This window comes from Schistocerca nitens, chromosome 8 (assembly GCF_023898315.1).
Source record: "Schistocerca nitens isolate TAMUIC-IGC-003100 chromosome 8, iqSchNite1.1, whole genome shotgun sequence".
NCBI classification, from domain to species: Eukaryota; Metazoa; Arthropoda; class Insecta; order Orthoptera; family Acrididae; genus Schistocerca; species Schistocerca nitens.
The window spans coordinates 226,923,025-226,944,463 of record NC_064621.1 but is presented as its reverse complement, the minus strand read 5'-3'; the positions used below and the strand labels follow the sequence as shown (position 1 = coordinate 226,944,463).

At 44.0% G+C, this 21,439-nt stretch overlaps 1 pseudogene; it reads left to right on the top strand.

The window, feature by feature from the left end:
* Positions 1 to 5,762: 5,762 nt before the first annotated feature.
* LOC126199753 (5S ribosomal RNA) lies at positions 5,763 to 5,880 on the top strand (annotated as a pseudogene).
* The last annotated feature ends 15,559 nt before the right edge of the window (positions 5,881 to 21,439 follow it).

Below are 21,439 nucleotides of genomic sequence, written 5' to 3'. Positions count from 1 at the left end.
TAAAAAACTAATGAAAAATGAAGCAACCAGAAGGGGAGGAGGGAACAAAATGTAGCTTCACAGGGTGATGGGGAATGAGATTGTTACTGATAGTTATGATGTCTTTGTTTATAGTCTGTCTGAAGGACACTGTAATGTGAAGATATGGACACTATAACCATCAATCATGTATTCATCCCTCGAGCTATCCAACACCTGCGTCAAGGCCACTGTGGTGCACTGGGGGCCATAGATAACAGGGACGAATGACGGCTGCAGAGATGCGTGCGGCCGAATAGACGTGTTGAGCAACTGGTCTCCCGGATGAACCAAGAGGCTACCAACAGTGTCTCCTGAACGGCCTTTCAGCGAACGTTCCTGTGTATCGTCCTTCGCAGCAGCCCCTGGTTCGTGCTCCTATGCTGACTGATGTTCGTCGATGACGAAGGCTGAAATTTTCACGCTAGTACCACAACTGGATGTCCAGTAAGTGCTGGCAGTTGTCATCTTCATATCAGTCACGTTTTATGCTCCATCGGACGGATGACCCTCGACTGTAAAGTAAACTGACGCAAAACAAAAACAAAACAAAAAATTGCAACACCAAGAAGGAGTCGTGCGAGACAAAAGAAAGTTGGTAGAGGGAGGGGACGCCGGCCGCGGTGGCCGTGAGGTTCTAGGCGCTGCAGTCCGGAACCGCGGGACTGCTACGGTCGCAGGTTCGAATCCTGCCTCGGGCATGGATGTGTGTGATGTCCTTAGGTTAGTTAGGTTTTAGTAGTTCTAAGTTCTAGGGGACTGATGACCTAAGACGTTAAGTCCCATAGTGCTCAGAGCCATTTTTGAGGGAGGGGACCAAATAGCAAAGTTATCGGTCCCACCGGATTAGGAAAAGAACATGGCCGTGCAGTTTCAAAGGAATCTGATGTGGATTACCAACACAAGTACAAGGATAGCGTACCAATAGGGACAAGAAAGGAGGCATCATGGGCGCAAAAAACAGAAATAACAATCATCCATTTATTGCACCATTACACACGCACATCATGATATATGAAACATTATAATTGCCATATTCAAATCTATTATGACAAACAATATGTATCACGAAGGGCACACACAATGGAGTTCAAGAAATTACAATGGCACGTCAACTCCGCTATGTGAAACAGTGTGCATAATGAAGGCCGCACAATTTTACCAATGCAAGAAATTAAAATAATACTAGCATAAAATTAAATAAAATGCCTTGAAGGAAACGTTTATGAGAAGAACAGGACGGGGCCCGCAAGGGAGGAGGCGACACAATACTTAACTCAAGTGCACCAAAACAAACAACGGACACCAGGCCGCGCCAACAACGGACACGTAAGGCACGCAGCTACTCTCTCCGTTGCGGTTCCACGCGTTCCACCCAAGTAATAGCTACATGAAACATTTTAATCCTTGGAACAGTACACCAGTGATCAGCAAATTAAAAAAAAACAATAACAAGACATAAAAATACAATAATTTAAGAAAATCACATCATACGACTATGAGCTTAAGGTCTTTCGGAAATTAACAGATTACGAGACAGGTAAAGGGGCATGTGCCACTATTAAATCTTCCGTAGTTGCACTACTAAATTTCTCAGTACCCAAGTTGCAATTAACGCAACAAGAATTAAATAATTTAAGTGATAATGTTACTTTAAAATAATAATAAAATTATTTCATACAGCAGAGGACCAAGAATGGCCCGATCAGTACTCCCCAGTGAAGCAGTTCACACAACTGGTACTCCACGGCTCCGAACACACAGCTCCATACAAAATGCAACACAAGCACAGCGACCCGACGACTACCAGAACCACCAGGCAGTAAACCAGAATCGTACTAAGCCAAAACAAGGACCGACTTTTAAAATAACGAGACCAAGCCCGGGCCGGACATCAGACCAAATGCCGGGAAATCCATAAGAAACCTCAGTCAACTTAATAACAAAACAACAATTTATGAACAATATGCAAAACACAAAACCTCTCAGTCCAAAGGCTTCCGTTTAGTCGCGAAGATGGCTCCGACCCGCCTGCTGAGGTGCCAAGCGTCGTACGGAGTGCCGAATCAAGCTTAACCTTCGTTAACCGGAAGCGGAAGCACCACAAGATAAAATAAACTGCAATCTAACTGCGCAAGGCAAACTCTAAGGAGTGCCACTCGAAGACTATGCACTTGAAGATCAAACATAAAGCACCGACACTAACGTGCCGCTGAACGACGCACTTCCATCACCAGCGTCTAGTAGAGAACGGAGAGCAGCGTACCCCATCGATATACATCCATGGGACGGTAGACGAGGATAGCAATCCCAGCGACGGTGAGACAGGAGGACGAAATGACATCCCGCCGCACATAGAAGGTATTTCAAACTCAGGCACGACAAACTACAACAGGCGAGATTTTGCTCCCCTTGCGAATCAAGTTAAACGGCACACCACGCCGCTGTCCACACTATTAACCGTAAAATCACGGTGCGGTCTTCCCATCGGGCCCCACTCGGAGTCCAGACGCAAACAACTCCAGCCGAGCCGAACTGTCTTCCCGCCAAGGCAGCCACCTCTTACCTCCTCGCACGCCTCCAGCGAAGCTGCGGCCAGCGATCACACACGGAAACAACCGCCTAACGCCAAAGTGCCGTCTGAGTGAAAACTCAGCTCTAAGATCGATACGGACTTGGAAATAAGCGAGCACCGTAACAGAATCATCCCGGAATTTGCCTGAAGCGATTTAGGGAAACCACGGAAAACCTAAATCAGGATGGCCTGACGCGCGTTTGAACGGTCTCCTCCCGAATACAAGTCCCGTGTGCTGACCACTACGCCACCTCGCTCGATGTTTCTACATCTGTAAGATTACGTCTATTCAAATTTCGCGCCAGCCGCTTAGGAGCGGCACTAGTAGCGCCATTATGAGGATGCAAGTCAGGTTTGCTTTAAATACACTTTTGCGATGGTCGTAAGGTTGGACGTGGCGAGTTGGTAATTGTAAAGAGTGGTTTTAAGACGTCAATAGCGCCGTTAACACCTCTCCGAGTTTTAACGAGATCTTGTAATAAGGCTACGAGAAGCTGGGTGTTCCTTCTGCGGTTTTAGAGGAAGACTTGGCGAGAATTTAGCCACAGTACATGATTGCTGGCAGCTGTGGTCACGAGAACGTACGGTCGCAAGAACGTCGGGCTATGGATAGCCGCGTGCTACTATCGACAGAGAAGACCATCGTGTTCGGCGTATGGCTCTGGAGCATCTTACTACGTCTGCAGCAACAATTTGAGCAGCAGTTGGCACCACAGTGGCACAAGAGCTGTTACAAATACAGGGTGTTTCAAAAATGACCGGTATATTTGAAACGGCAATAAAAACTAAACGAGCAGCGATAGAAATACACCGTTTGTTGCAATATGCTTGGGACAACAGTACATTTTCAGGCAGACAAACTTTCGAAATTACAGTAGTTACAATTTTCAACAACAGATGGCGCTGCGGTCTGGGAAACTCTATAGTACGATATTTTCCACATATCAACCATGCGTAGCAATAATATGGCGTAGTCTCGGAATGAAATTACCCGAAACCTTTGACAACGTGTCTGGCGGAATGGCTTCACATGCAGATGAGATGTACTGCTTCAGCTGTTCAATTGATTCTGGATTCTGGCGGTACACCTGGTCTTTCAAGTGTCCCCACAGAAAGAAGTCACAGGGGTTCATGTCTGGCGAATAGGGAGGCCAATCCACGCCGCCTCCTGTATGTTTCGGATAGCCCAAAGCAATCACACGATCATCGAAATATTCATTCAGGAAATTAAAGACGTCGGCCGTGCGATGTGGCCGGCCACCATCTTGCATAAACCACGAGGTGTTCGCAGTGTCGTCTAAGGCAGTTTGTACCGCCACAAATTCACGAAGAATGTCCAGATAGCGTGATGCAGTAATCGTTTCGGATCTGAAAAATGGGCCAATGATTCCTTTGTAAGACATGGCGGCCCAGACCAGTACTTTTTGAGGATGCAGGGACGATGGGACTGCAACATGGGGCTTTTCGGTTCCCCATATTCGCCAGTTCTGTTTATTGACGAAGCCGTCCAGGTAAAAATAAGCTTCGTCTTCGTCAGTAAACCAAATGCTGCCCACATGCATATCGCCGTCATCAATCCTGTGCACTATATCGTTAGCGAATGTCTCTCGTGCAGCAATGGTAGCGGCGCTGAGGGGTTGCCGCGTTTGAATTTTGTATGGATAGAGGTGTAAACTCTGGCGCATGAGACGATACGTGGACGTTGGCGTCATTTGGACCGCAGCTGCAACACGGCGAACGGAAACCCGAGGCCGCTGTTGGATCACCTGCTGCACTAGCTGCGCGTTGCCCTCTGTGGTTGCCGTACGCGGTCGCCCTGCCTTTCCAGCACGTTCATCCGTCACGTTCCCACTCCGTTGAAATTTTTCAAACAGATCCTTTATTGTATCGCTTTTCGGTCCTTTGGTTACATTAAACCTCCGTTGAAAACTTCGTCTTGTTGCAACAACACTGTGTTCTAGGCGGTGGAATTCCAACACCAGAAAAATCCTCTGTTCTATGGAATAAACCATGTTGTCTACAGCACACTTGCACGTTGTGAACAGCACACGCTTACAGCAGAAAGACGACGTACAGAATGGCGCACCCACAGACTGCGTTGTCTTCTATATCTTTCACATCACTTGCAGCGCCATCTGTTGTTGAAAATTGTAACTACTGTAATTTCGAAAGTTTGTCCGCCTGAAAATGTACTGTTGTCCCAAGCATATTGCAACAAACGGTGTATTTCTATCGCTGCTCGTTTAGTTTTTATTGCCGTTTCAGATATACCGGTCATTTTTGAAACACCCTGTAAGTTACTTGAAGGACAGTTCCGAGCCAGACGTCCTGTAGCGTGCGTTCCACTGATACGAAATCACTGACGTTTGCGACTTCAATGGTGTGAAGCGAGAGCTCATTGGAGGGCAGGGTGGAGGTTTGTTGTATTTTCTTACGGAAGCTGGACCTGCCTCGGTTGTGACTGACGGCCGTGTGTTCGTTAGAAGGAGGTATGACAGCAGAACCACTCTCATGGTTATCCCACGCACGAGGGTTTCAAACTTATACAACAGTCTTGTGCTGCCATACCTGAACAGCATTCCAGAGGGTGTTTTCCCACACGACAACGCTCACCCACATACTGCTCTCGTAACCCAACATGCTCTATAGAGTGTCGACATGTCGTCTTGGCCTATTCGATAACCAGACCTGCCTACAAATAAGCACATATGAGACATTGTCAGACGACAAATCCAGCGTCATCCGCAAACAGCAATCGACCCTGTATTAACCGACCAAGTGCAACAGGCATGGACCTCAATCCCAAAAAAACTGACATACGGCACCTGTACAACACAATGCATACGCGTTTGCATGCTTACATTCAATATCCTGGCCGTTACATCGGTTATTAATACACGCCGCGCGGGGTAGCCGCGCGGTCTTGGGCGCCATGTCACGGTCTGCGCGGCTCCTACCGTCGCAGGTTCGAGTCCTCCCTCAGGCATGGTTCTGTGTGTTGTCCGTAGCGTAAGTTAGTTTAAGTTAGATTAAGTAATGCGTAAGCTTAGGGACCGATGATCTCAGCAGTTTGGTCCCATAAGACCTTACCGCAAATTCACAAAATTTCCAGTTAATACACCAGCATTTCATAGTTGCAATGGTTTATCTCGTGCTTACATTAACCTGGGCCAGCGGCCTTGCCGCAGTGGTAACACCGGTTCCCGTCAGATCACCGAAGTTAAGCGCTGTCGGGCTGGGATAGCACTTGGATGGGTGACCATCTGGTCTGCCGAGCGCTCTTGGCAAGCGGGGTGCACTCAGCCCTTGTGAGGCAAACTGAGGGGCTACTTGATTGAGAAGTAGCGGCTCCGGTCTCCTAAACCGACATACAGCCGAATCACTGTTCCACGAACAATACGAGACTGGAATAGAAGGGAGAACCAATAGAGGTACTCAAAGTACCCTCCGTCACACACAGTCAGGTGGCTTGCGGAGTATGGATGTAGATGTAGATGTAGAGCGGTGTGCTGACCTCATGCCCCTCCATATCCGCATCCAGTGACGCCTATGGGCTGAGGATGGCATGGCGGCCGGTCGGTACAGTTGGGCCTTGATGGTCTGTTCGGGAGGAGTTAAGTTTCGTGTTTTTTTTTTACATTAACCTGTGATATTGCAATGTTGACCGCTTCAATACCTTACTTGTTTTCCGTCTGTGTCTTATAATGCGGGCCTCTCGAAATGAGATAGATAAGCGTTGTGAACTGTTTGGCACATGGAAGCTTGCGTCGTTCCTGGAGACTTTCTAGGATAACAGAAGTTGTTAAGGCGACCGCTTGCGATAAGAGGGAAATTCGGGTTCGAGTCCCGGTCCGGCCAAATTTTCACGTGTCACAAAAAGCTGACTACAATCCGGATTCGCAAATTGCGAATCAATTTCGTAGTATGCGATTGTTATTTCAGTGTATAAAATCGAGTCAACCTTACAATTAACTTCTCAGTGTGAGGCCACTTATCAGTATGACAGCGACCTTTCTGCTCGGGTGCATGCACTGATTCGGCTGGAAAGGCAACAATCAAGTCGTTGCATCCTCTCCTCAGGCCTGCTGCCCCACAACTTATGTAACCTATCCTGGTATCCTGGTTACTGGTCCTGACACGCAAATGATATCCGAGCTGGTTCCAAACATGTTCTATTGGGGAGAGTTCTGGAGTTACTGAGGGCAATGGGAGCACCTGACACGTGCCACTTGTGGACGAGCATAGTCCTCTTGCAAAATGGCAGCGCTATACTGCCGCGTGACAGGTAACACGTGAGGATGCAGGGTATCCGTGACATACCGACGCGCTGTCAGATTTTCCTGAATCACTGCCAGCCATGACTTATGTTATACGCGATGGCTCCCACGCCATGGCACCAGGAGTAACACCTCTGTCTCTCTTCAAAACATTAGAGGAAATTATATCTCTTGCCAGGTCGTCGTCATACTTGCCGACGATGATCATCCGGGCTAATGATAACTGCTATTCACTGCTGAACGCAATGCGACGCCATTCATTAGCAGGCCATGCTCCGCGAGTACGGTACCACCGGAGAGACAGCCGTTTTCGTTGTAGCATTAACGTTGCCAAAAAAAATGTTCAAATGTGTGTGAAATCTTATGGGACTTAACTGCTAAGGTCATCAGTCCCTAAGCTTACACACTATTTAACCTATATTATCCTAAGGACAAACACACACCCATGCCCGAGGGAGGACTCGAACCTCCGCCGGGAACAGAAGCACAGTCCATGACTGCAGCGCCTGAGACCGCTCGGCTAATCACGCGCCGGCTAACGTTACCCATTAGTCGATAATTACCTATTGTGTCTGCCGCTAGCCTCCGACTAATGTTGCGGTATGACACAGAATGTTGCAGGGGGTCCATTACTTGTTCTCGAATGGCAGGCGCAGATGCGAGGGTGACGATGTGCTTGGTGCGTGGTGACCACACGCGGGCGATCGGAACTTTGACGGCAAGAATGCCTCCAGTCACGTTCCCATGCAGTCCAACACCGGGCCACTGTCACATCCCAATGCTCCAAAAACGTGGATGTTGCACAATTCGAGCATCCGGCCAAATGGAGACCCACAATGAGGCCAGTCCCGAACTCTGTCAGGTGCTGATTATGCTGTCTCAGACGAAAACGCCGCATCTCTGTGTCTTCCAAGTGATCACTCAAAGCTGACGCTGCTCATACCTCTTATAGTTACCGCCAGACCTTTTAGCAACACTAAACGAGAACAACACTAACGATCCCTTGTGGCCGTTCTATCTGTCGTAGAGAGCTGAAACTCTAATTATTTACACACTGGTTGATTGGTGTGCACATGTATGAAGATACGTTGCATCCCACCATGTCCTCTGGGTATTTGTCTTCGCTTAAAAGTCAGCAAAATAGTCTTGATCAGAGCAGATGTTTCTCTGGTTGGAAACCGGTTGCGTTCTATAATTTAGACCATCTTCAGGCCGTAGGCACCATGATGGCAACTGATGATGGTGGACAGACCAAAATCTACGGCCTGAAGACAGTCTAAATTACATACCGAAACAGCTGCCAACCAAAATAGACTGTCCTGCAGAATTTTAATATTCCTTATCTATTACTGTTCAAACTTCACTGAAAGAATGCTTTCTAAAATTTTCGATTGACTTTTATTTTGTCAGGCAGTGTATTTTATTCATTCACACAACACATATATTTAAAGAAACAGTGTTTATTATCATTATTTTCTTTCGTTTTAATAAATGTTATGTCATTATCATCAGCCATTTGACGACCATCGCTCCCAGACTGCCTCCAGACTTCTCGTTGCAGCACGATCTTCAGCTTGATGTTGCATTTCGATATTTTATAATGTAATATACCCCGTTACGTATGTTTCCTATTAGGACGTTGTCTCAGTCTTATCTTGCTTTTTTGGAATTCAACAGAGAAATTCCTTGGTACGTCTACCATCCATGCTCTTGGTTGTATCTCGTGTTATCTCTAATTGTTTTTCATGACGGTCATCGTTATGTCACTTTTCTTCTCTGTTCCCTGGTCTATTTGTAAGCTTTCCTACCTTTCCTTTTAATTCCCAACATACATCTCTCATTAACGATGAGCTTTCTGATGTTCAGCCGAGTTTTAATCCCTTTTTATGCACGATATATTCATATGCATAATTACTTGAAGGGGAAAACTCAGTAAGCAGTAGATGTGAAAGGTTAGAGGCTACCCCCCCCCCCCTCTCCCCCCCGGAATATCCCAGCAGAAACGAGACTGAAATCACTTCAGAATCTCTAAATAGAACAAATGAAACTTTTTCTAGTCGATTACCATTACTTCTAGAACATCAAGGAAACTGCAATAAATGGTCAATATCTCACTATTCATGGCTTTTGTCTGACGTATAAACTGTTTCACATCAGACACATCTGTTTACTCCACATTAAATGTACAGCTCTGCAGGAATACAAGACCAAAACTTTTGTGAATGTCTTCCTGTGAAAGGCATTCATTACTTTCATTTCTTTTTTCAGATCAGTAAGCTGTAGTTAGAATAGCTCAGGTTCAATTTATGAATGGTGAATTACGACCTGTCTCCTGTGTATGGAGCAAAGATAAAGAAGGAGAGATAATGGAAAGTGAATTAAATTTCAGGGAATTTTCAGGGAGATTTGGCGATGACACTGTCATCCAATCAGAGAGGGCAAAGAGGCTGCCAAAACAGTTGAACTAAGTGGATAGCGTCCCTTAAAATGGAGTTTATAAGATGTACATCAACAAAAGTAAAATAAGAATAATGGAAAATAGTGAAATAAATCAGGCGATACTGATAGAATCAGATAAGGAAATGAGACACTAAAAGTAGATAATGTTTGCTAATTGTGCAGTAACGTAACTGACGACGCACGATGTAGAGACGGCAGGCGAGCAGTAGCAATAAAGGAGTTTCTGAAAAAGACAAATTTATTAAGATCGAAAATAAATTTAGATATGTGAAACAAAAAAATTTCTGGAAAAGAAAAAATTGTAATCATCGAATATAAATTTATGTGCTAGGGAGACTTTACCAGGTATTTGTACTTTGTATAACCACATGGACAACAAACAGTTGCGTTGCTTCGCGACCGATTTTCGTTGACGAAGGCCGTGTGATCATTGGGTCCACGCCGTGGCGGCCCCTGTGTGCCGTGGTCGAGGGGACAGGCCAGAGCGGACGCGAGTGCGATTCGTGACGAATCGACGAACAGGAAGGACCTGAAGAAATTTTGGAAATCTGTGGTAAGTTCCTATGGGACCAAACTGCTGAGGTCATTGGTCCCTAGGCTTACACACTACTTAATCTAACTTAAACTAAGTCAATGAAATTACAATGAAATCCAGACCATTAGCTGGTTACAGGCGTTGATAAATATCAACGGCGACAGTTGAAAATTTGTCTCCTGACCGGGACTCGAAACCGGGATCTCCTGCTTACATGGCAGACTCTCTATCCGACTGACTCATCGAGGATACAGAGGACAGTGCGACTGCAGGAACTTATCTCTCCCCGTGAGACCCACATTTGCAACTTATTGTCCATACACTACATTTGTAGTGCCCCTGCCCACTATACTCATTACTTGCAGCAGTCGATCTACCGATTCCCGTAAGAGTTTGAGCAATGTGAGTGCATTCGCACTGAAGAAGATCATTGGCCGGTAAACCTTATCTATCACCAATGGTATCTGTTCTTTAGGAAATGTCCGAAACAACAGATACCATCTTCATATATTCATATTCATATAAACTAACTTACGCTAAGGAGCATGCACACGCACACCCATGCCCGAGGGAGGACTCGAACTTCCGACGAGGAGAGCCGCACGAACCGTGGCAAGGCGCCCACGACCGCGGGGCTACCCAGCGCGCCAAGAACCTGAGGTGATAGCAAACTGACTGCGGGAGTTGGAATACTGGGCTCCGCGTGTTACTGTACTCTACAGGGTGAAAAGTATTTAAACCGACAAACTCTGGGAGATTGTAGGGGACATCAAAACAAATATTTTTCAAAAATGGCTCTGAGTACTATGGGACTTAACATCTGAGGTCCTCAGTCCCCTAGAACTTAGAACTACTTAAACCTAACTAACCTAAGGACATCACACACAAGCATGCCCGAGGCACGATTCGAACCTGCGACCGTAGCGGTCGCACAGTTCCAGACCGAAGCGCCTAGGACCGCTCGGCCAAATATTTTTCCCTAATGTCATTTTTTCCTATGAGGAGTATTTAAACCGGTATAGGAAGATTTACCTGGCCACAAACTACTTAAACTAACAAACACTTTTCCATTTTTTTATGACCAAGACACATAACATTAACACAACCCAATTTCAATTACAGTAGATTTTCAAAAATGCCTCCATTAGCACGTAAACAAAGGTTACACAGTCGGGTCATGTTCTGTCTGACACGGGAAAAAACCCCAGGAGTATCCTGAATTGTTCCTGCTGCTGCTACTATCCGGGCAACCAGATCCTCTTCTGATGCAACAGGAGCTGAGTCCAGAGGGGACATATCTGGGGATCGACCAGGCCATGATACAGGACCACCTCTGCCAATCCACGTTTCTGGGAACCGTCGGTCCAGGAATCGACGCACACGACGACTGAAATGTGCCGGCGTCCCATCATGTTGGAACCACATTGTAATATTGTCTGGGGAAGTTAACCTTGCATTACTGAGCAACTATTTCACCAGGTATCCAGTCTAGCTTACCAAATTCCCAACCAGACTAACATTAATTATAATCTTTTAATAGTCATACAACAACCGGTGATATATATATATATATATATATATATATATATATATATATATATATATATATATATATATATATATATATATATATATATAAAAGAGAATTCAAATAAAAAGAAATAAATCAGTTTATATTTGGAAATTTATTTTAACATTGATCATTGAAATTTCAGCATATTAAACTTGATTCATAACTAAACTGGTGCCTTATTTAGGATTGTGAAAATGTGAGTTTGTAATCTTATGGAACACATCAAATATGGAGCCAAGATTGGAAGACTGCATACAACACAGCATTCATAAAATAACACACGAAGAATGTTGAAACATATGCAAGAGGAAATTAACCACAACCAACCGATTTAATTTTCACCCAAAGAAGTTAACGTTTGTAGCGCAATCCTGTCCATCATGTAATTAGCACACACTGGTATACTAAATTCATACTATCTCTCTGTGAAATCTTCCCGAAAAGAATAGCTGAGGGCTACTTGATGCTTACACCACATACTTCACGTGGTCAACTTGGTTTACACAAAGAGTGTAACTCCACAATAATTTTGATAATTAAAATAAATTACATCGAAACGCAATTTACAAAAGAAAAACCTCGAACTGGTTACTATCGTCTTACTATTAACCTGATGGGTCAAACAATTGTATAAGCACGTGGTACTGGTCTCACTGGTCTCCACGTGGGTTGAACATAAAGAAAAGTTGCTATATTGAAAAATATTGTCAAGACGAGACGTTATAATCTCACGCACATTCGCATTAAAGATTGATAATCTTAGTTAGAGTTACTGATCAACACGTGGTTCCCCTTTACTCACAAAGTAGTGACAAAGCAACTACCGGAAGATATTCTGAACTTCACACTCGAATTACACTGCATTGCAATTTAAGATAACATTAGATATTTTAGAGCTAAATCTGAAATGAAGGTGATTAAATTTTCAGTTAGGCTGAACTTAAGAAATCCATTGTCCTACAGACTTAGCAGAAACGCGCTTAGCCGGAGATCTTACAACTTCAGATGCTCGCCGCGGACAGACTGCCGTTGTCCCTTCCTGAGGGTGGCTCACAAATACAAACGGAAGTGACCAGAGAGGCAGCTTCCTATACCAACATGACAAGGGACGGACAGGACCATACTAAGAATAGAAACCTCTCTGCTTTTAGAAAGCGTAGCTACCTGTTCCGACGTTGGTCCTACTGTTCTCTAGCAGACAGGCTTGTCTGCTACCATCAAGCATGCAACTAGAAATACATTTGCTCATTCATCCTCTCACACAGAAGGGAAGGGGGATGACAGTATCTTATCATATACAGTATATAAAAGAAAGCAGATGTAGGTTCCGTATGAGACTGTGTGACATGAATTACATATAAACTGTGTTTTAAAGTGTAGTAGTGTGACAGATCGTTCTTGTCTATGTGTAAAACTAACACGTTTCACTGCTCAGTCTCCTCCCAGATAGTCAGAAACACCACAGTAAATTTAGAAGAGAAATTTATGCCGTAAATGACAACAGATTTAAGAAATTAACATGAAAAGAATCCAACAGAGACCTTTCAACATGTGTTGTCTTGTAGGGATCGGAACGTCTTCCAGTAACTTCCTCAAATTGCAGCGTTCTTGCCGTGCGACGGCGTCCCTGTCCAGGTAATCTGCTAAATGACCCGGTCTCACGCAGACGTTGGTACACAACAGCAAAGGTCGTATGATGCGGGATACGGCGATTAGGATATTGTGGTTGATAAACCCACTGTACAGCTCGTCCGTTGTGGTGTGCTACGTAGTACGCACCAACCATATCAGTGTACTCACTCCAGGTGTATCGATCCATTAATAAACAGACAATGAACTACTACACTGGTGGACAGCAGTTGCTTACAACTGAAGAGCGTAATATGCCCTCTAACAACTGAAGATCGTAATACGGCCTCTAACAACTGAAGAGCGTAATATGATCTCCACTGGTTTAAATAATCCTCATAGTAAAAAATGACATTAGGGAAAAATAATTGTTTTGATGTCCCCTACAAACTCCCAGAGTTTGTCGGTTTAAATACTTTTCACCCTGTATTTGAAGAGGGGCGGCGCAGTGGCATGGTTGTTTACGACGGTACCTGCAACAGACCTTTGGTATTCATGTGTCGTGGAAGTGGAATTAGCGCCCGGTTCTGTGGATGTCCGAACCAAGCTTTTGGACGAAACTTTGGCGCATCTATTACAGAGCGTCATTGTCATCTGCTGCTGACTTCTTAATTGTAAATTGTATTTCGCGTGAGTCAGCATTCCGTAGCTTGTGGGCTTGGAACTGGCAGTGTGTCCCTAGGGTAATTTATTTCTCAACATAGTCAACCTGGAGGCGAACACATTTCTCCCAAAGAGAGACAAGTTTGTGGATACCGTCACCGTAGAAGACACATCACCAATTCTGCGTGGCCGTGCGGTTAAAGGCGCTGCAGTCTGGAACCGCAAGACCGCTACGGTCGCAGGTTCGAATCCTGCCTCGGGCATGGATGTTTGTGATATCCTTAGGTTAGTTAGGTTTAACTAGTTCTAAGTTCTAGGGGACTAATGACCTCAGCAGTTGAGTCCCATAGTGCTCAGAGCCATTTGAACCATTTTGAACCAACTCTGCTTGCACCACTTCATGATTCTCAAAGGGAAGTCCTTGAAGGTGTCCTTTAAGTTTTGGAAACAGATGAAAATCGGATGGGGCCAAGTCGGAACGGTATGGAGGATGATCGATTGCGGTGAAGCCAAGGCGTCGGATTGTTGCAGATGCTGCAGCGTGCGTGTGTGGTCTGGCATGGTCATACTGAAGGAGATGGTGCTACATGCGTGGACAAACTCATAGAATTTGAGCTTTCAGATTTCTGACGGTCTCTCACGCACCGACATAGTCACGTTACACAGCGTGTGGTTACACGTTACAATTCGGAGGCATCTAGCGGCGTATAGTTGCGACTTGCGTCAGGGAAGTGAGAAAGTCAACAGAGCAATATGCGTGACATGTCATATCTTAACCGATATTGAGAACAGACTAAAAAAAAATCGGGGGCATTACTTTTCTGGATGCTCTCGTATGTGACAGGTTATGTGATATACGATGTCGTCTTGGATGTTCGAAGGTTAGGTGGAGCTCCACATTCTACTTTCTTTTCGTAGTGTTATTTTAAGTTGTTCTCCTTCTCTATGCCAGTTACACTATAAACTTTGAACTACGAGGGTGTTGTTAAAAGCCCCGATCTCCTGAAGATCGAATCCTTTTATGAAGCGTTATTTGATTGTTCACTAGCGTGCTATCTGTACTTATAATTCGCAGCCTGGCGTTTAAGGTATGAACTATTTTCATTATGTGTGTAGAAGGAATTTTACTGTCACACGTGTGAATGCTTAGTGGGTCTACTAATTCTATAATTATTTCTCTTAGGCAAAGCCTAATGTGATTTATTTTTCTTATGATCATTGTATCCATCGTGTATGACATTTGGTGAGTGGTTCCAACGTCCCTAACAAGGAGACCGTACGGACTTCCGCTGACCGCTTTGATTCCTACTGACACGATGTGTAGGGCACGACTAGAACTTAAACATACGTAAACAGGAGCACTCAACTCTCAAGCGTTTCCGAGAACATAGAGCTTGTATACTTCGTACGGTCGCCAACATTCAAGGAGTCCGTACCGGAGCTTGTATGTACTTAGCTTCATGAGCGTAAGGTCTCGGGTTCGAATTTCGCTGTTGGGACGATTTTTTTTATTCCCACGTAATTCTAAGAACAGATTTAATATGACTATGCAGATTACGAGTATTTAATGATACATTTATTACTTTTCTAATCTTCGTCCTGAAAGAGGGAGAAAAATGTCTTTTCTTAAGGGGATTGGAAATAAAAATGGATACAGGAAAATTTCTCGTATAACAGTTTCGTCACTTTGTTTATATTATTTCATCTGGATCTGTGACAAATACAATACGTAACCCACGAAGCACTGCACAAATAAGGATGACACTGATGGTAGAAGCATGGAACACAATAATTATAGCGACATACAGCAAATGTAACTAACAAAGAATTTTTACACTTGCATGTTTTTTTCAGTGTGTCTATTGCAAAAAGAAAAAAAAAAACTTTGTTTGCTTTCATAAACGGTTCTCGGTCGCCACACATTTTCACGGCGGATCACGCATATCGACCCATAGCACCGAATATAGCTCGCAAAAGAAAGTGGTACCGGCAGCAATATTCGATACAGAGACCACGTGCTTACGAAACTAAGCACTTACTCGGCTACGGACTCCTCAGATACTGCTGACCCTTCAAAGTATATTCAGACTTGATGTCCTCGAAAACGGTTCAGAGCTGCGTCTTCCTGTTAGCCTATGAACTCCTAATCGTGCCCCACAAACCCTGTTACTACGAAACAAATCGGTGAGGGCAAGTTCTTACGGCCCTCTTGTAAGTGCTGGCTGACTGTAACCAGTGAAGGAATGTTAATTCGAAGGTAGAAACCATTCATTGCAGTCTAATTTTATATTGCTGTGGTGGACAGTTATTTAAATTTTAATTTTTTTGCCATTTTAATTTTTTCAACTCATAAAAGTTAAGCAGACATTGTGCACTTTATTAGCCCAGTTCTCCCTCACATTACCTCCACTTCCAGTCAGTACGCCAAGAGTAGAATGGAAGTTTTTGAAATATGGTGCTACAGAAAAATTCTGCAGATTACATAGTACATCGCATGACTACACTGAAGAGCCAAAGAAACTGATACACCTGCCTAATATCGTGTAGGGCCCCCATGAGCCCACAGAAGTGCCGCAGTACGACGTGGCATGGACTCGACTAATGTCTAAAGTAGTGCTGGATGGAATTGAGACCCTGAATCCTGCAGGACCGTCCATAAATTCGTAAGAGTACAAGGGGGTGGAGCCCTCTTCTGAACAGCACGTTGCAAAGCACCCCAGATGTGCTCAATAATGTTCATGTCTGGTGAGTTTAGTGGTTAGCGGAAAGTTTCAAGCCTTCGCCTCCGAAATCCCATACCGATGATGTTTCGTTCAATGGTTTGCACACTGACACTTTTTAATGGCGCAGCATTGAAATCTGAAACGATTTGCGGAAGAGTTGCACTTCTGTCACGTTGAACGATTCTCTTCAGTCGTCGTTGGTCCCGTTCTTCCAGGATCTTTTTCCGGCAGCAGCGATTTGATGTTTTACCGAATTCCTTATGTTCAGGGTACGCTCGTGAAATGGTGGCACGGGAAGATTGTCAATTCATTGCTACCTCAGAGATGCTGCGTCCCATCGCTCGTGTGCCGACTATAGCACAGCGTTCAAACTCACTTAAATCTTGATAACCTGACATTGTAGCAGCAGTAGCTGATCTAACAACAGCGACAGACACTTGTTGTCTTAGGTAGGCGTTGCCGACCGCAGCACCGTATTCTGCCTGTTTACATACAGGGTGTTTCAAAAGTGACCGGTATATTTGAAACGGCAATAAAAACTAAACGAGCAGCGATAGAAATACACCGTTTGTTGCAATATGCTTGGGACAACAGTACATTTTCAGGCAGACAAACTTTCGAAATTACAGTAGTTACAATTTTCAACAACAGATGGCGCTGCGGTCTGGGAAACTCTACAGTACGATATTTTCCACATATCCACCATGCGTAGTAATAACATGGCGTAGTCTCTGAATGAAATTACCCGAAACCTTTGACAACGTGTCTGGCGGAATGGCTTCACATGCAGATGAGATGTACTGCTTCAGCTGTTCAATTGTTTCTGGATTCTGGCGGTACACCTGGTCTTTCAAGTGTCCCCACAGAAAGAAGTCACAGGGGTTCATGTCTGGCGAATAGGGAGGCCAATCCACGCCGCCTCCTGTATGTTTCGGATAGCCCAAAGCAATCACACGATCATCGAAATATTCATTCAGGAAATTAAAGACGTCGGCCGTGCGATGTGGCCGGGCACCATCTTGCATAAACCACGAGGTGTTCGCAGTGTCGTCTAAGGCAGTTTGTACCGCCACAAATTCACGAAGAATGTCCAGATAGCGTGATGCAGTAATCGTTTCGGATCTGAAAAATGGGCCAATGATTCCTTTGGAAGAAATGGTGGCCCAGACCAGTACTTTTTGAGGATGCAGGGACGATGGGACTGCAACATGGGACTTTTCGGTTCCCCATATGCGCCAGTTCTGTTTATTGACGAAGCCGTCCAGGTAAAAATAAACTTCGTCAGTAAACCAAATGCTGCCGACATGCATATCGCCGTCATCAATCCTGTGCACTATATCGTTAGCGAATGCCTCTCGTGCAGCAATGGTAGCGGCGCTGAGGGGTTGCCGCGTTTGAATTTTGTATGGATAGAGGTGTAAACTCTGGCGCATGAGACGATACGTGGACGTTGGCGTCATTTGGACCGCAGCTGCAACACGGCGAACGGAAACCCGAGGCCGCTGTTGGATCACCTGCTGCACTAGCTGCGCGTTGCCCTCCGTGGTTGCCGTACGCGGTCGCCCTACCTTTCCAACACGTTCATCCGTCACGTTCCCAGTCCGTTGAAATTTTTCAAACAGATCCTTTATTGTATCGCTTTTCGGTCCTTTGGTTACATTAAACCTCCGTTGAAAACTTCGTCTTGTTGCAACAACACTGTGTTCTAGGCGGTGGAATTCCAACACCAGAAAAATCCTCTGTTCTAAGGAATAAACCATGTTGTCTACAGCACACTTGCACGTTGTGAACAGCACACGCTTACAGCAGAAAGACGACGTACAGAATGGCGCACCCACAGACGGCGTTGTCTTTTATATCTTTCACATCACTTGCAGCGCCATCTGTTGTTGAAAATTGTAACTACTGTAATTTCGAAAGTTTGTCTGCCTGAAAATGTACTGTTGTCCCAAGCATATTGCAACAAACGGTGTATTTCTATCGCTGCTCGTTTAGTTTTTATTGCCGTTTCAAATATACCACTCATTTTTGAAACACCCTGTATCTCTGTATTTGAATACGCATTCCTATACCAGTTTCTTTGGCGCTTTAGTCTAATATGGATGCACTTAATCGAACTGGAGTAAAAAGAAACTAATTGCGCAACTTGCCCGAAAGAAGCGCTTAGCTGATAGAATATGTCCTGAGGAAGTATATGTTGTGGAGGGGGGGGGGGAGGGGAGGGATGTAGTATAATTGTTGTGGGAAATGCAGAGTGATGAGGTTTGCATGGGGGATAGAATACCGTGGAGACCTTGTAAGTAGGCTGTATAGGTTTTGTTGTTGGTAACGCCACGTAGCGCTCTGTATGAAATTCACTGGCTGTGCTGTGTGCAGTCTGAGGCTAGTTTGCATTGTTGTCTGCCATTGTAGTGTTGGGCTGCTGGATGTTAACAGCACGTAGCGTTGCGCAGTTGGAGGTGAGCCGCCAGCAGCAGTGGTGGATGTGGGGAGTGAGATGGCGAAGTTTTGAGAACGGATGATCTGGACAGAGACAGTAAATTTGTAATATTGGATATCATGAACTGCTATATATATTATGACCTTTGAACACTATTAAGGTAAATACATTGTTTGTTCTCTATTAAAATCTTTCATTTGCTAACTATGCCTATCGGTAGTTAGTGCCTTCCGTAGTTTGGATCTTTTATTTAGCTGGCAGTAGTGGCGCTCGCTGTATTGCAGTAGTTCGAGTAACGAAGATTTTTGTGAGGTAAGTGATTTGTGAAAGGTATTGGTTGATGTTAGTCAGGGCCATTCTTTTGTAGGGATTATTGAAAGTCAGATTGCGTCTAAACACAGTCATGTATAATTTTTCTTAGGGGACGTTTCATATGTCGACCCTTAGCCGAGGATACCTCACTGGTATCTTCTGATTTTTTTCTTGTAGTTTGTGTAATTAGTGTAGCTATTGTTTATTGCTAGCGCGTAATTGTAGAGAGAATCTCCTTTGTAGTTGCAGTCTTTCATTGTTGTACAGTAAAACAGTAGTGGCATGCATGTAGATTTGCACCAAGTATTTCACAGCTGCGCTTGCGATTAACTAGATATTATTTCCAGTGCTATGTTAATGTGTTTTCTTATTTTGCTCTTCAAATTGTGCTTTTCTGTGTTATCGTGTGAAGTACGTGATAATTATGGCGTGTGAAAAACGTAACACTAGGCTACAAAGTAAACTGAGAAATAATATTGACGACGAGCGTAGCTTATCAGCACCACTGTGTAATGAATTAACAGACATTCAAAGTAGTAATTTGGTAATTGTGCATAGGGAAATGGAGCAGGCGGCAAATAATGGCGTAGACAGTGAAACAAATAGAGAATAGGGAAGCATTATCGTTCGATCGGTCGGCAACAGCTCGTCTCAGGAATCCGAAATGACAGGACTCAATCTTGCAAATACTGTAGATTCAGGTTTTGCGTCCTCACCGTTTTCTCAAATAAGTCAAGACACATTTTCTGCTTTTCAAAATGCGAATATTGCCGGTTCAAATGCACTACCGAATAGCACTGAGGAACATGTTTCAGACACCAGTGCATTGTTATTACAGTTAATGCAACAAATGGGACAAAGGCTACAAAAGTTAGACACAACACTTGAACAAAATCAGAAACAAATGGGACAAAATCTTCAAAAGTTATAAGCAATGGAACAAAACCTTCACACCACGCTTGAACAAACACGTGAAGATTTAACTACTGAGTTACATAAAATCGAATCGAAATGTCAAAAAGTCTGTAATGACGTAAAAACACAAATTTGTGAGCATTTCCAACCTATTTTTTCGCGGCATGAAAATGCATTACAGAATCACGAAGCAGTCAAAAAAGAACTGCAAACTATTGTTCATGAAAATCATGAGACCTTGCAAGCTAAAATTGACTCAGTTGCATCTACCGATTCGGTTACGCAACTCGCAAAAACTCAGGGAAACTTAAAGGACACAGTAGATACGATTTCAACACAAATGGACACTCAGAAACTTGGTTCAGAAAAACACACAGAGGAAATAATTTCACTATCGGATAAAGTAGCCGAACTTTCAGATCAGTTCACTAACTTATCTACAAAGGTAGATGATGATCTGAATGACACAAGACCTGTAGCCTTCACGGACACTGAAGATTATGAACAAATTAGAAAATTCAAACAAAATCAAAATCAAATCAATACACAGTACAAAAGAGAAATCCGGGAAGTACAAGATCAGTTGGCACAAGTAAGACAAGAATTACATATTTCAGAGGACACTCGCGCTCCAGTACGGGAAGAGGGACATAGAAATACGGAACAACCACAAAATAATGACATAGGACATTTCGGAATTTATGAAAGAAATTGGCAAGGTGCACCGAATTTTGAAATGGAACCGCCGAAACGACGTAACAATGACCGATATGCGACTCGCCGACATGATGATTTTGACTATAAGCTGTTTATTACTACATGTAAATTCACAACATTTAAGAATTCCGGCAACGACATTCATCCACAAGCGTAGCTTCATCAATTCTATCATTGTTTTCCTCCCAATTGGTCATTAGAGCACAGATTAGAATTTATGTGTGGCTATTTAGAGAATGAACCAGCTGCGAGAATGCGATCGGTCATTCACGATTGTCACAGTGAAGGAGAATTTTATCATGCCTTCCTCTCAACATATTGGTCTCAAGCTACACAAGACCGAGTAAAACATAGCATCATAATGATGAAACATTTCGAACAATCTGAATTCTCCAGTATTGTGAAATATTTTGAAGACATGTTGCACAAGAATCGGTACCTGTCAAACCCATAAAGCCTCTCAGAACTCATCCGCATTTGCTTAATCAAATTGCCTGAACATTTACGACATATTATTTTGGCAGGACGTTGCAAAGGCGACACTGAAGCTTTTCAGGGACTGTTACAAGAACTGGAAATTGACACTGACAATCGCTAGACGAGAAAACAAGAACACAACAATTACAGGTCACATCCGTCACAATTCCACGATGAAAGAAATA